This window comes from Plectropomus leopardus, chromosome 12 (genome assembly GCF_026936395.1).
Source record: "Plectropomus leopardus strain MGB_pleo_1.0 chromosome 12, ASM2693639v1, whole genome shotgun sequence".
In the NCBI taxonomy this organism is placed as follows: domain Eukaryota; kingdom Metazoa; phylum Chordata; class Actinopteri; order Perciformes; family Serranidae; genus Plectropomus; species Plectropomus leopardus.
Window position 1 is genome coordinate 29,100,079 of NC_142187.1, and position 15,899 is coordinate 29,115,977.

Sequence of the window (15,899 nt, forward strand, 5' to 3'; positions counted from 1 at the left end):
CATGGCGGCGGACGTCTCCGAATTGAGCTGAGCGGATTTACCAAAAAAAAAAATTAACCAAAAAGAAAGTGTATCGAGAAGGAGGACCACTTCAGTCTTAACTAACCTACAGCAATAAAAAGGGACAGAAAAGTGATTTTATACGGACAGGTACACGAATACTTTGGCTGTACTGTGTGTAGCTGCGCTAGCTTTAGCTGTGCTAGCTGTAGCTGCGCTAGCTGTCACTGTACCGCTATCACGCCTATATGGACGAGTTTTACAACGCCACAATGGATGTTTTCAGCCGGAAAGACTTAAGGATGGATGCTATCTAAAGGTAGCCTACATTCCCAGATTGGTGAGTCAGTGTTTTTCAATGGTTTGGCTTCACACCGAGTTCACCTGTGTGTTATTGTTGCGAAGTTTTATAGTTGGCCGCCATGCTGTTATTAAGGATTTGGTGTCATTCTGAGGTTACTTTTGCTTATAGTTACATTTATGAGCAGTTATTTATGTGCCACGCATGTACTGTATGTGAATTGTGTGTAGCTTGTGAGAATTTATTGACAGGTGTATGCCTGCTTGCGCATGCGTGTTCGTGCATGAAACGATAGACGAAATTATCTATAGACTGTGATACTCAATTTACGGCCCCAGGCCCTTAAATCTGCCCCAGGACAGGGTGCCCGGTGTCCCGCTAAACTTTTTCTAATCCAAAATAAAAATTGCGATTCACACTGGGAATAATCTTTGAACTCTTAGTAAACATAAGGTGCCATAGTGTATAAAACCGCATTACATAGAGTTTGTTTATCAAAAAGAGTGCTGTCCCCCAACCCCCTCAACAGAAGTTCCTAACTAAGACCCAGATGTCATAAATTCCTACATGTCTGCAGACAAAGACATGCAGGTAACATATAATATACAGTGGGGCAAAAAAGTATTTGGCAGTCACTGATTGCACAAATTGTCCCACTTAAAAAGATGAGAGAGGTCTGTAATTTTCATCATAGGTACACTTCAACTGTGTGAGACAGAATGTGAAAAATAAATCCAGGAAATCGCATTGTATAATTTTTAAACAATTTATTTGTATAATGGTGCAGTGGCTGCCATATACTTTTTTGCACCACTGTATATAATAATAGTTTTTCCTTCCCATTTATAAAAATGAGGGTTGACTGAATATTAGAAACATTTGACAGTACAGTATAGTACACTTCTATCACACCACAAAATAGAAAGTACATTACTTTACACAAGGTATCGGCCTCCTAATACACTTGCAAGTGTTAAAGTATATGAGAAAAAATCCTAAGTAGAAAAGTTTGTAAGACAAAAAAAGAAGGAAAAAAACTGGATAGAATTTTGTTTGCAAGTCTTTTAAACTAATAAGCCTGTTTATGGTCTCTGCACACATTACTGAGGTGAGACTTCTGAAAACAAAGGGTACATACTGGGCCACGCTGCGTACCACAGTGCCTCTGCATTAAAACAGCCAGCGTCTGGCTTCCACAGAACCAAAACATGTGTCTCGACAACCAGGGTAGTTTTCAGCAAGTGTTATGGAAACCAACCTTTTAAAAATATGCAGCGCACTCCGGCTAACATGGCAGGAATAATGGCTACATGTGGATATAATTGAGCCAGTAGAGCACCGGGGGGATGGGCCCCAATTTATTAGCTGTTAACACCAGGAATCATACTGGTCCCACTCGTCATACCTCACACACATGGCTTCACTGGCTGTGAAAATGTTGTTTTTTTCTCTCCAAAGTGCTAAGAAAGGTGCTTTTTATTTGATAAATGAGAACGGGCAGGCTCTCAGGGGCTTGAAGTGGGCCACTCTGAGAAGACTGGAACATTTTAAGATGGGTCTTCTTTGGACACGAGACAATTCAAAGTGCTGGACAGGCCCCCTTACAGCATACAAGTTCAAACCTTTTGTTATGTATACATTTGATTAATTTGACACACGTGTCATTCAATGATTATTGTTGCTTTTAACTTATATTGTCGTAGGTTATTGAATTCCTTTATTTTTTATTATTTTAACTTATGGATTTTATTTGCCTCAGTGCAATCACGAGTTGGCAGTGAGTACGGTCTTAACTGTAATGTTATCTAGCTCAGTGGTGGTGAGCTAGCAGTCGATGCACACTTCCTTTTACAGTGATTCAGTTGGCAGGTGTAGTTTGATTTTTTAAAAAAAAGTTTGGTAGAAAGAAACTGCTCACAACAAGGTCTGTGGATTATCTTGAGTAACTGGATCATGATTTCTGGAAAGAGACATCGCTGTTGAGTTTTTCAAATGTATTTTTCAAGGCACATTTTTCTGGTGCACACGAGGCAGCTCACACCAAAACAATCTAGACTGACAAACAGCACCACAGATAAGAAGAAAAAACACATTTTGGGGTTAACTGAACCACTTTAAAGCCCATGTATTGACTGTGATACGCTTTTGCTGAGAGTTAGACGGGGCCATTTAAATAGCATTTTGTCTTTTCTGTTCTGTTTGCACTGATTTCTGGCACATGTAATGTCAGCAGGTTAACTCAACTGTTCGATCAACACGTTCATTATGATGACACTGTATAAAGTCGGGTCTATCCTGCTGAAAGCTCGGGGAGGCCTGTGTTTTTTTCTTCGGTGTGGTACGACAGCCTCAGACCTGTGCACATTTGAACATGCCGAACTAAACTGTGCCAGCTGTTCAAATAGCATAACCCCGGCCTCGACACAGGTTCCCCATTGAAGCCACGCTCTGCTTGATGGAGTGATCCAGCCTGCAGTGCACTTTATAGTGTACACACCTCGAAATGGCGACATTTGTAAACGGGCTAATAAAAACATTCCTGGAGCAAGGAATGCTCCAGGTATTTCCTCTTCTACACCTGGTTACGATTCCTTGAGTGCACTCGTCTGTTTTCACAGAACCACGCTCTTTCAGGGAGTGGATTTTGATCCTGTACTCCTGTGAATGGCTTTGTGTTTTTCTAAATGGATGACATTGAAAACACGCTTGACGCCATTTCACCATGAGCTGTTAGCAGCTTATTGGTAAGTTGTTTGGGAAATGAGTGAGTACAATGTGATGGTGAATTAAATGGAAGTGTGTGGTGAGTAGAAGTCATCCTTTTGGAATCAAGTGGGAGGCAGTGACAGGTTATCAGAGGTGCATGGGTCAAAAGGTCAGGAGGTGTGACAAACCTTCAGCAGGACTACATGACTAAATGTCCACGAGAAAGGTTTCTCAATCAGGTCAGAGGCAATATCGTGAGACTCGTGCTGACCTTTTAATGTTGTTTTCCCTCCAGTGATTGTACAGACTTCAGCATTATGGCGTAAAAATTAAGAAACGTCACATAAAAAAAAGCAACTAACGTAACAGTGGAGGCCGTCACCACACTGCATAAACAACACAGAGAGGCTGAATTCAAGTCATCTTTTGGGACACTGCAATCAAACTTTGATCAAATCGTCTACTGTTGAAGTCCGCTGGCGCTTTTCTTTGCTTAAAATAGCCTACAAGTTCAGCATTTGATTGATCTTGAGAGTCTTCAAGATTAGTGTGACTTTGGAGGACAATCTTAAGACGGCATTAGTGCCTCATTTTCATGGCTTGTTTTGGCTCGACTCGACTGGTGAAATCGTACGTGTGGGTCAGCTTTAGTCTGTGTAAATGTCATCATCCACTCATGTTCGCCACGTCCATGCAGACATCCGTGCTGACATCCGTGTGAAGCCCTTTTTTTGTGACCACCTGGACTGTATAGTATGCATAGTATGCACCCCGGGTGCACTTGCTCTAATCCCTTGTTTCAAACTTAGTTCAGTCCAAAATCCAACTGTCAAGCTTTTTGCAGTAAAGTACCACTGTAGTGTTTTAATTTGGATGTTTGACAGAGGTTCTCTCCAGCATAGTTTAGTTTAACTTTCACCCAATGTTGGTGTTCGGAGGACCTCCCAACCCTCCTGTTAACTGCCAGGGGCCGACAAGAATGGTCAGCTGTATGACAAATAGAGCCACGTGCGTATCCATGTGACCAATGCTGTCCACGGATGTTCAGTGCAGAAAGTGCGAGCCTTTAAACGGCAAAGATGTTTTGGCTGTCAGTTGTAGAGCGCAGTGTATGGTGTTGTTTGGCAGGCTGTCATTTTATATTAAATTCTGGGGTGAGTAAATAAAAACATTGTGATGGCTTTTGACCATAGCTCGACTGTTTAAAAAAGTTTGGGCTTGTGCAGGATGTCTAAATGACCAATCAGTGGTCTGCAGTGTTTTAACTCCACCCTCTAGTGTCTGTTCAGCTAACTTGAAACCATGACCATGGTGATACCAAAAAAAAGTACTATCCACAACATTTAGCAATGAGAAACTAAGAAAGAGCAAGTCCAGTTCAGTAGAACTGTGTTGTATCATGCAGTTTGTATCATCTGTACCGTTTGTGAATAATTTGAAATTTGTCAAAAACACAAATCACTGGAATTATAACAGTTCATAAAGTAAAGCCCAAGAAACCCCCAATAAAGACTGAGTTTAAAGTTAGTAATATATTTGTACAACCACTACTTGCAGTAAGAGTATAATTACTATAATTTTTTTAAACAAGTGTGTTTATTAATTTTTAGGTTGAGTAAACACATTACAACAACAAGGAAAAAAAAAAAAATACAGGTGCAACACAGAACCATCACAGTAAGGCTCATCTTCAATAAGATAGACATCACAGGGCATTAAGATGTATTATTTTGCACAGTGCAGAAGATACATCATCCTTTACCTCAGAGAAAAGCATTTCAAATAAAACAAAGCGGAAACAAACAGATGTACAGTAAATACATGGCAATTTCATTTGTTGAAGGTTTACATACAGGGGGAACATGCCTCCAATGCTTTCCTCCCCTCTAAGAACACCATAAAAGATCTCCATAATTACTATAATTAAAAGTCTTTTCCAAATATCTAACATGGCAGGTTTTTAGTAAGAATAATTACAGAAACTCAGATCCACACAGGTGAAGTCTGTTCTCCTCCGTGTCTCAAAGCCAGAGGCATCACAAGTTTGCCCGCAACCTGTCCAGCGCTCAGTCAGTAACTCATCAGGCCGTGTCACGGGGGGGTCAGACAGCTTCCTCTGCACATTACAGATACTACTGCAGAGGAGGATGGGGACATTAACCCAGAGCCACACTGCCATAAAACACATGCTTTTCTAGTGGGTGAGGGGTGGAAATATGCTGACGAATGGCACCTAGCAAAGTATACCACTTACTGTTACACAGTGTGATATGGAAACTAGGATTGTGTGATTGATGAAAATAGTCTGAGTTTCATGTCAAGAAAAAAATACAGATGATGAAGCGATTTCTGGGTGCAACAAGTGCTAAATCGGTGTTGTTTCTAGTTTTCTACAGTTGGAGCAGTTAAAGGGAGTGTTCAGGTGCCGAGGGTGTATCTGCAACTGAGTAATTTAGATTTTTGGGTTTGGTTGTACAACGGTAAAGAAGATAACAACGTGTGGTCGACAAACAAACGAGATCCGGTGTGTAGGGACTATTTGGCACGCGCAGCATTCATATTTTGATGTGTCCTCTTTCACTCTTAGCCTGCTGCAGGAACTGGTGTTTGTAGTGTGGTTTTGTCAGCTAACCAGGTGGGTCCACGACGCACAGAGTGAATCCACACCAATGCAAAATATTCAGTTCATCATGTGTGAAGTGTGCTACCTCATCGGAGAGAGTGGTTTGCTGAGCCGCATGTCGGTTTCCTCTCCAACTTTCAGCAGTTTCTTTTGTGGCTGTGAGCAATCCACTGATGAAATCTGATTTTAAATCTGTTCAAAAGTCGTTTTCAGTTGGAGGATTTTCATCTGTTTTAAATATGTTAAACTGCTGGAGAAGAACTGAAAATGCACAGCACCCAAATATAAAGTCAAAGGTAGCTTCCCCAGAGGAGCAAAGTGAGCCAAATTACTTGTGAAGCCGCATACCTAATTGATTTATTTACCACACCTGGCTTCAATAAACCGCACCAAAGCGCAGGTTACTGGTCTATTTAACACTTCAACTAAGGTATAATTAACCTACTGTAATGGCTCAGGGGCCTCACCCGACTGGTTAACTTCAAACTCCCCCCTCCTCCCGCTGCTCTTTAATAACGTGTATCTCTTGTATCGTCACTCACTTCCCGAATGGGGCCCACCATTGATCAGGCTCTAATTTTCGGGCTTTGTGGAGTGAAAATAGACGAGGGCTGTTTCTTATCATAGCCAAAGAGCCGAGGAGTGAAGACTAAACTACTAACATAGTTGAAATCCAAGAAGGTGACTGCATTTGACGTTGGAATGATTATGACCACAGGACCATGTGTGCGTATTTTTCTTATCACGGCAGGTCTATTTGCAAATGAGGCTATTACTACAAGGAAGGACTGCTGACGTAACAGCGCCGCTGTGTTTTATGACTGACTCTCTTATTCATCAACCAGCTTTTCCCAAAATATGTGATCATGTTGTGCTGTCACAGTTAATAGTGAGTGTGTACACACACCCAGTGCTAAGCAATGGCTCTGACGAAACGGGGAATGCCGACGCAGAGCAACTCAAATTCTGAGCCCGTGACCACGGCTCGCAAGCTTCTCTACAGTGGTTTAATGTAACAAAGTAATAATACATCATTACAGCACTTAAGTATTTTTAGGGAGTATCTGTACTTTACTGGAGTTTTTATATTTCTGTTAATTTTACTTTACTACATTTCCCTTGAACCTGGGGCTGCCCAAATTCTTTTGAATGGGAGCCGGATTAGATCATGTAAAAGAACTGGAGGCCAGCTGCACATCATGTAGGTTATTTAAAAAAATCACGCGAAAAATCATCAGTCAAAACAAAACCAAGCCTAATATCACTTTCTTGTTTACTTTTGTGTTTTACTTTTCCTTTCTTTCCTTTTGTTGCTTGTTTTCCACATTATTTTCTTGTAATTATATGCTAATTTTTGGGGTGTGTGTTGTAAGGTTGCTTATTGCCTTCTCCCCTTCTTTTGGAAAGAAATCAAACTACTTTGCTCAGGTTTCAAAGGGCTAACTTGTACTAAAGTCATTTTCTGGTAAGATACCTGTACTTCTACTCAAGCGTGGCTTTCAGGTACTTCATTTACCACTGCTACTCCTAAGGTCAAAGGTCAACGTGGCTGCTTCTCTGAGGCGTCCCTGAGTCCATGACCTCTGGAGAGCTTCAGGTCCCCGCCCTCTCAACCTTGACTGACCACTTAAAACTCACTTAAAACTCACCTGAGCGCTCTTCTCAAACTCTTATCAGGCCCATCTTGTTTGTCAGAACCTGTTCTCACAGCGACTCGTCACAAGACCTGTCGCGCTTGAGACGTTCTAAGATAATGACTCTAGGCTCGATTAATTCCCTCCTTGCTTTTGTTCACATCTAAGCCCACGCAATCGTCTTCATGCCCGGGCACTTCTCCGAAAGCAGGACAGGTCATGCACTTCAACCTGCGGCAGGCCGTGGGGATAAACACACTTGATCCATAAATGCATGTGTGCTTATTTGGAGCCCCGCAGCTCTGGGTGACATTCTTAGTAAATGCAGCTGCTCTGTTTAACCTGAGGCACAGACACGGTGCAGGAGAATAAGCCTCTGCTAATCTACCTGCCTCGCATATTATGCAATTCAGACATTCTTTTGTTAAAGGGATAGAGATGCTCTTTGACAAAAACATGCATGTGAGTGAGTACATCTTTCTAAAGTCAAAGGGCTGCTTGTTTGCATTCTAGTAAAAATGAGAACCCTTGAATAATGTGTTTAACCTTTTGAAACCTGAGCAAATTGGTTTGATCACTTTGAAAAACATGGGGAGAAGTGATAAGCTATTTAACATGACATCGCCCAAAAATCAACAAGAAAAAAGTAAAAAGTAACAAGACATTTGCCTTATAATAAACAAAAAACACACTTAATGGAACAGTATATATATTTTTCCCATAATTATCCCTTAAAAAATTACCCCCTTTGTTGAAACTTTCATACCACTTTTACAAATTGAGGACATTTCTTGCCAAGTTGCTCATTGCCATTTTTCAGAAGCAAAAGTATACATGCATGAGCCAAAAATAAATTGTTAAAAGGCAAAAATAATGTCTCACACACTACAGGGCTAGAGTTATCACTTCATTAGTGCACCAAAGTGACTTTTCGAGAAAGACAGTTCTTCATCAGACTCTGATGTGAACCTTTTTTGCCTTTTTTACTATTTACTCATTGCCTTTTTTCCCCAAGCATGTTTTCAGATGAAATCACACTGATTTGCTAAGGTTTCAAAAGGTTAAATAGTTTGTGAAAAGTGACTGAATGCAGCATAAGAAAACTGATGTTGATTCTGGTTTTAAAAGGTTAAACATGTGTCTCTTGTGCCAACAAAGCAATTCAAAATTCAATTTGAGTAGCAGTTTTTTCAGTTCTGCTTAATCGTTTTTAAGTAGTGAGACATCGTAGGTTGTCAGTGTATTCTGAGTGTAAGTATTACAGAGGTGTACTCTGGTTTAATGCAGCTGGTAACCACTTCCTGTTTTTTGAACAGTGAATCTTCTCACAGTTTGGCCATAGTTTCCTGAAGTGTGTGTTTCGTATGTGTGAGCACGGGCGTTTGTGTGTTGTGGGTTAACGCAAACTGAGGTGGCTTGCATGTTTGCAAAGAACAATCACAGTTCCTCTCTATTCTGTGTGATGCCTGTTTTTGAGCTGCAAAAACTATCTTAAATTCTGGCAAGAATGCACCAAACATTTCTGTCTAAATGCATTTTTGTGTGCATGTGCAGCCATGCAAACGTGTATTTGTGGTGTCAATAGAGGGATGGTGTAATGGAACAAAACCAGCGTCCCTCTCTGAGTGACATTTGTTGAAGTTTCTTTGTCTTTAACTCTATCAGGAAACCGATGCATCATTCACTATTCTGGCATCGTGCTGTAACCTTCCTGCCCGGCTAAGCAGTAACATGTGAGAGCGGCGTTCACATTGTGTCTTGATCTCTGCATCTCGTCTTTGTGCTTTGTCTACAATCAGCTCGGCAGTGTGGACCTCACACAGGCTCACGACAGAGATACCGCATTCTTGCCTACGCTGAGGCCCATGTCGAATGTTGTCTTTCAAATCAGGGATTAACGGGAACACATGTACACCAGTTGTGTTTATAATGTGTGCGTCTCCGAGTGAGCCAAGGGGACTGCTGAGGCTCTAATTTGTTATCGCAGACTCTGATGTCGACTGTGCCAAGATTTATACTCATCTGGCATTTTTCGCCCTCGCCCCATTGCGTTGCACAAGCCTGACTGATACGCTGTTGGCCTGGAAACACAGAGGAAGGACTCGCAGCTTGTTCTGTCTCCTGTATTTGATGCTCAGAAGAGGGATTTGCAAACATGTTTTTGAAGAATGGATAAAACAAAATCAGTGTTATTTTTTTCCTGAACACTTCATAAATGTGAAAAAGAAACTTGTTAAAACATGTGAAAAGACTGAGAAATGTGTGGTGCTGCATGTGGAATTAGACCAGTAAACAGTTTTTCACCATTTCTGTGTCCAGGATGTATCGGGTGGGCCTAAAAACCTGCTCAATGATGAACTGGAGCCATCCTGAATATTACCCCTCTCATACTCCGCTGTGAAGCACCACACTCTTGTTAGGAGCTAACTCAGCAGTGCATAATTGGGTAGTTTGGCATTTTTCGATGGTGTAGCAGATTTTTTTTTTTTTTTACACATTTTTATTTTTGCTTTCCCTTTAACTTTATTCATAATTACTCAGCAGATACTGGAACTCTCTGTTGAGGTCAAACTCAGTATCAACTACTTATTGCTCCTCAATTTGGTTGATGTTTATACCACATGCACAAAGAGAGCTAACAAAAGAGAAACAGATAATCTCGCAACCGCATCACACAGTTAGCCACATGCGCCACAAGTTAGAGAAGTGGGCCTGACTTGTGGGGGAAGAGGTTCTCCACTGGTTTTACACACAGAGATAAACAGCACATTTTGCTGAAAATAGATCCCCTTCATCTCCACTTGACCCAGAATCTGAGTGCCCACATTGAGGGTTTTCAACCCAACCCTGTTGTTACCTGCTACTGAACAATTGAGGAGCAATCGGAGAGCGGCTAGGAGCTCATCGGTGGTGGCTGAAGCAGCCCCCCAAAAACCAGAGGGTCCTGCGCTGGATTATATGTCCTCCTTCATCCTGAAATATCCTCATCAGAGGACAAAATGGGGTTATAATGGAAATGTATTGCAGGGTGTGGCGTGTTATGAGAATCCCACAAATTATGGGCTGGTGGGGAATTGTTCTAATCCAGCAGACCAACGCTGCGGAAACAGAGCTGCCATTTTGGAGAAAGGGAAGGAGCCAGTTATTTCCAGATCTAATGGATTGTGGGGAAGCTGTGTGGGCCTGTTGGTGTTTTTTGGGGGGTGGGGGACCCCACAGATTTGAAGGTTTGGGGTTTTTGCATGAGTGAGTGTATGAAAATACCTGTCAGTGAGATTGTGAGACAGTGTGGCAGTTGTAATTAGGGTCAGTATCTATTTAAATACGGCTCTTTTGATTTTCCTCCTCTTAGCAGGAAAAATGTGATCACAGCGATCAAAGATATCATCAAATGTATGCGTTTCAGTAATTTAAGATAACAGCTATTTGCTCTGTCCTTGCCGTCATTCCTTAATAATAACTCACTGCACTTGCTCAGCTAAAGCTTTCATCAGATGTTCAGTCGCAGCAACGTCCTGGATCATGTTGTGTTTCTGCGGCGCGCTGCTTTTCTTGGAATGTGCGCCCGCTCTTTGATTGTTCTGTTTCCTGTGATTTCAGAGGCCCTTTGTCTCTGCGTGGTAACTCACTAATCAGGGAACTCCGTCATAGCTCCCCGTCGCCAGGCCGCGCTCCCCCGAATGTCACCCTCTGAGTGTAATGGTATTTTTGGCTCTGCTCTCATGCCTCTCGCAGTCCATTGTAACAAAAAAAAGGTCAAAACTGGCAAGAACAATCACCTTTAGGAATGTGCAGAGTAAAAATGAGATTGTGGCAGCTGAGGGGGTAACTGCTCCGTCATGAGGCAAAGCTCCAAAAGTGAAAAAAATAACAGTAAATCCCTCTCAATGGGACCTTCCTCTCACCTTCTCTTAGCTCTAGCATGATTTATGATTTGATATATTACAGACTACTGGATACACGGATCATTTTTCTCTGTTCAGAAAATGTGCGAGGAGGAACGCACACGCCAAGTCTGGAGAATCATAATGAGGTCAGTTTTTTTTTTGCACTCTGGGTTTCCCCCATCTTCTTTTGCTTAGACTGTGGTTTCATGATGTGTTATGGGATCCATGAAACAACAATGAAACCAGATGTGCTTAGTAATGCGTCTATGTACAGTCTTAACAACTTTGCAGAAGTTGAGAGCCGAGAGCACACCATGCATTCGATGTGAGAACTTTGTGCCGTCTAAGCTTTCTGGAAGGGCCTCTGTTCCCTTTTATACCTCCTCTTAAAATAAGCCCCCTCCCATTGGCTGAGAGCGGCCCGGTCATTGAATCACATCAGGCCAATTAGAGAGTAACACTTCCTTTACGGTGAAAGATGTTTCCTGTTGATAGTAAACGTGCAGCCTGCTGAGGAGCAGAGAGAGGGGAGGGGAGGGGGGAGCTTGTTGAAACGCTGCCAGTGTTTCCCTGACCTTTGTGGCCTTCATGGCGGAAAAACTGATGCTGTCGTCGGGCTGAGGTGTGTGTTTATGTGTTTGCGGGTGCACAGCGGTGGTGGAAAGTAACTAAGTACATTTACTCCAGAACAATGCTCATATACTATTACTTTACCAGAGTATTTGTTCTTTATGCTACTTTATACCTCTTCGCTGTAAAATCTGACAAGTTGATATTACTAACAAGCCCTGTGACAGGTAAAAACAGTTTTGGTGGACTACTGCTTACGCACTTTTACTTAAAGGTCCAGAGTCTAGGATTTAGAGGGATATATTGGCAGAAATGGAATTTAACATTGTTACTATGTTGTTATTAGTATTAAAACCCCTAAATGGAAGAATTATTGTGTTTTAGTTAAATTAGAAAATGAGCCTTTCATAGGGGGCTCTTCCAAGTAGCACACCATGTTTTTAATGTAGCCCAGAGCAGACAAACCAAACACTGGCACTAGAAAGGGCCATTTGTGTTTTACCTTGAAGTGAGGACCACCACAGGTTTACTGTTCACTAGATCTTACTTTCACCAAAGGTGTACAGTGACACGCAGGCCTGGCGAGAGGACTGCTTGAGTCAGAGCACGAACACACAACATGGATGTAATATGACAGATTTCTGCCTCGTCATGTCTTCCCAGTGTCTCCAAATCCTGAGATGTGAAGTGGTTTTACTCCCAGTGGGAGTGACAGCTTCGCTCCGATCAGCTCGGGCAGATCTCATTCACAGGCTGTATTTAGAGCAGCAAACAGATCTGATGTTTAACTCTTTGTGGCACAGTTGTTGTGTTTTCACAGCCGTCTAAACAAACACAAACCGCAAGGGATCTTTTTTTTGCTCCTTTTTGATGTTCGTGAGAAAATCAGACCATAAATCCTTGAAGTCTGAGTCCTCGTGGAGTCTCTGTAAAGTTTTGGTGAAGATTGTCTGTCTGTTGACCTCTAACAGGGTTTCAGTGACCAGTCTAACCCTCACGCCCACCTGTTTCTGCGGCCTGCGTAGACTCAGGGTTGTTTACCTCTAATGGGACTCTGCTGCCGAGTTAAAACCGAGGGGCCCGATGGTTGCGGCCACAGGTTGGAGGAATGTCTACCGTCTGGACGGGAAAATGTAATCAGCTGAGATCAGCGAATTAGAGGCCGGTTTCTCTTTCTCCCTTTGCGCTCTCACTTTCCCTCCATGTGCTTCTCACGCATGCAGCCGCTCTCAAATTTTCTCACTTTCCCTCTCCGAGTTGCACACACAAACACACACACGCGCTCTTTCAGAAGAAAAATGACACCTTTTCTTTCAGCTATTTCCTCTGTTTTTACATACTTGGGCCTGGGGTACAAGAGGCAACCTTGTGTTTTCATGTGACAAAACACACAGAGGTCTGTGTGGATTTGAGAGAGGTGAATAGCCTAATTCATCATTCGGGGTTAGGCCTGTCTAAGCTTCATCAGGGAATATCTCTATCTGCGCTTAAAAAGTGGGACTGTTGGCGCTGTCTCTTGAGCTTAAAGAAACTACAACTCAGTCCTGTCCTCTGTTTGACTGATGACTTCTCTGGAGAATCCAAATTCCACAGTTAAAATGTGGTTTTGCCTAAAAGCTGCAAGCCTGCGTTTCTCCTCAAAAATCCTCCCGTTTGACACAGGAAACAGCATTTTGCCTAATCCTTTAGTTTTCTTTGGCAGCGTTCAGAAAAAACAAATATCAGTGGTGGAAGACATATCCAGGTACTTGATTTAAGCCAAAATAGAAATACTACCATGTAAAATTTACAAGTAAAAGTTATGTATTTATTTATCGTGTATATGATTTCCTGAGTGAATATTAGAGTGGGGGATGAATGTGGTTGGTGTTTATCTGAATATCAGCTTTATTATAGACATGGACAAAAGTATAGATGCTGAGACACCAAAGCACAAGCGTACCAAAATGGCAAACTCAGTAGTGCTGTGGTTTTTGTGTGTTTTTGTGGGAGTTTTTCAGTTTTGGTGAAGGAGGGTACCTCGATTTATTGTAGGCTATCATATTATTGGATAACAATTTCTAAATCATTACAGTCCAGTTGCCAGAAGTAAGTAGACTGAAATGAAACGTCACGTTGAAAACACTCTCAATACAGTGTCCACTTATATTGTATTTTTTAACATTTTTCATATGAACCTCTCTATACAGCATGCTGAGCTGTGGGGTATGCTCCCATCTGTTTGATTTTTAGAATATTTAGAATTTAAAATATAACAAACTCCAACACAAAACTTTGTTTAAATGCCTTTAGCAAATGTTTAATCAAAGCAGAAACGTACAACATCATATACAGCAAGTTCTCTGCAACTTTTTTTTTTTTTTTGGATAAAGTTGGGTGAGAATTTAAATTGGAAAAAAAATCCTCCCATGCAGACACTTTCTTTGCACTTTTTAATTTATTCATTTTGTTGGCGATCATTAAAATAAAATGCTGATACAGATAATCGGCAAAATGCCAAATATCGGCTCGAATAATCAACCAGGCCAATTATCTGCCGACCTCTGATACAAAATCTTAATTTGCAAAGTGACAAGTGACTGTAGCTCTCAAATAAGTCTGCTAGAGAATACAATATTACTCTCTTCAATGTGATGGAAAAAACTGCCTGAAAGAGAAATAATCAAGTAAACAACAAGTACCTCAAAACTGGACTTCTGTAAAGCTTGAGTTAATATCTTAAGTTATTTCCCAACACTGACAAACATTACCGCCCGTCATCAGCACACTCATGTATCACACTGTTTCAACAGAGGCATTATTTCTGATAATTAAACCTCCACGGTGGACGCTAAGGGTAACAGGTCAACCACAGGCACGCTCAGGCTGTGCTGTAAAGTCCTCCGCTGCCCGTCAACGTACACTCACTCTCACACATTCTCACTCGCTCTCGCACACATGTTGATAACCGCACTTGTAATGTGAACCTTATACTGCAGAGCAGAGCAGGCCTATAATTACAGGGCAACGGTGGGAAAGCCATAATCACAAAGACTCAAATAGAAATCTGAATCAACAGATGATTCCAGATTGTTTCGTTCTCTTCTGTTTACACAAGAGCTGTTTTGATTTACGTTCGGAACTGGAAAACCTATTGTCCCGTTCACAAATGTTAACATTTCTCTGATTGAGCCTTTTAAGAAGCCCATAAGCGGCAATGTATAATTGTGCTTTTGTGTTTTTGCTTTCACTCAGGAGCCACATCAAAGGTGTTTTTCTCTATCTTGCCAGCAGTATCTGCAACTCTGCTCATACACTCTAAAAGAAAAAAAAGCAACAGATTTTAATCAGTGGCCAACTGTGAATCGCACTCCTGTGTTCACCCGCTCACAACAGATGCCTCAGTGTGTTTCTGTTGCACACACAAACGCTGCATTTCCACTATTTCAGCCCAGCTGGCGGAAACCGTTAAATGAGCAGAAACTATGACACCTCAGTGGAATGAAAATTAGATGTAATGCACTTTTTTCCCATATAAGTGTGTGTTATTTTGACTGGAGGTTTTTGACACCTGTTTATAGACTTGTTGATCATATATGAGCTGCACTGACCGGTGCTATGAATGCCCTCACTGGCTGCACCATTTTTCTCTTTTAATGAAGCATTCTGAAAAAAAAACCCCTTTTAATTTCCTGTTTGTATTACAGCTGGAAGGGACATTATTATATTTAAAAAAAATGTACATCATAATATGCTGGGAATGATTTTTGTGATGTGTCGGCATATTTACAGCATTTTCTCAGCATGTGACGTACACTTTCGGGGTCACTTCAAGTTCAAAATCATTATTCAACAGCTGATTTCACTTTTAATGTAACATTTAAATGATGCGTCAGAAATGAGTGTTATCTATCTGTCCATCCATCCATCCATCTGTCTGTCCGCTACCGTGATGTCAATACAAGCACATGGCAAGAAATCTGGGATGTCACCAAAAATCTTGAATACTTTTCAAATTTTTATTATTCTTTGAAAAACATATTTATAATTAGTTTTTAAGTTTTCGCCTGTAAATTTCAGCTCTTTTTGTGTACTGCAGTTCCTCTTCTGTTGACCAAAAACTAGTTTTTGAAACTGAAATATGAACGAAATGATCTTCTGTATCATTTTTTTTGTTTTACAATTGCCGCAGTAATGTA

General features: G+C 41.4%; 1 protein-coding gene across 1 annotated transcript in view; it reads left to right on the forward strand.

Annotated features, from left to right (window-relative positions):
- The window catches only part of LOC148188126 (uncharacterized), an 87,736-nt gene continuing 71,837 nt past the window's right edge, over positions 1-15,899 (forward strand). Inside the window, exon 1 of the mRNA XM_088085758.1 lies at positions 1-340. The gene's annotated coding sequence lies outside the window, so the exon portion shown is untranslated. The remainder of the gene's footprint in view (positions 341-15,899) is intronic.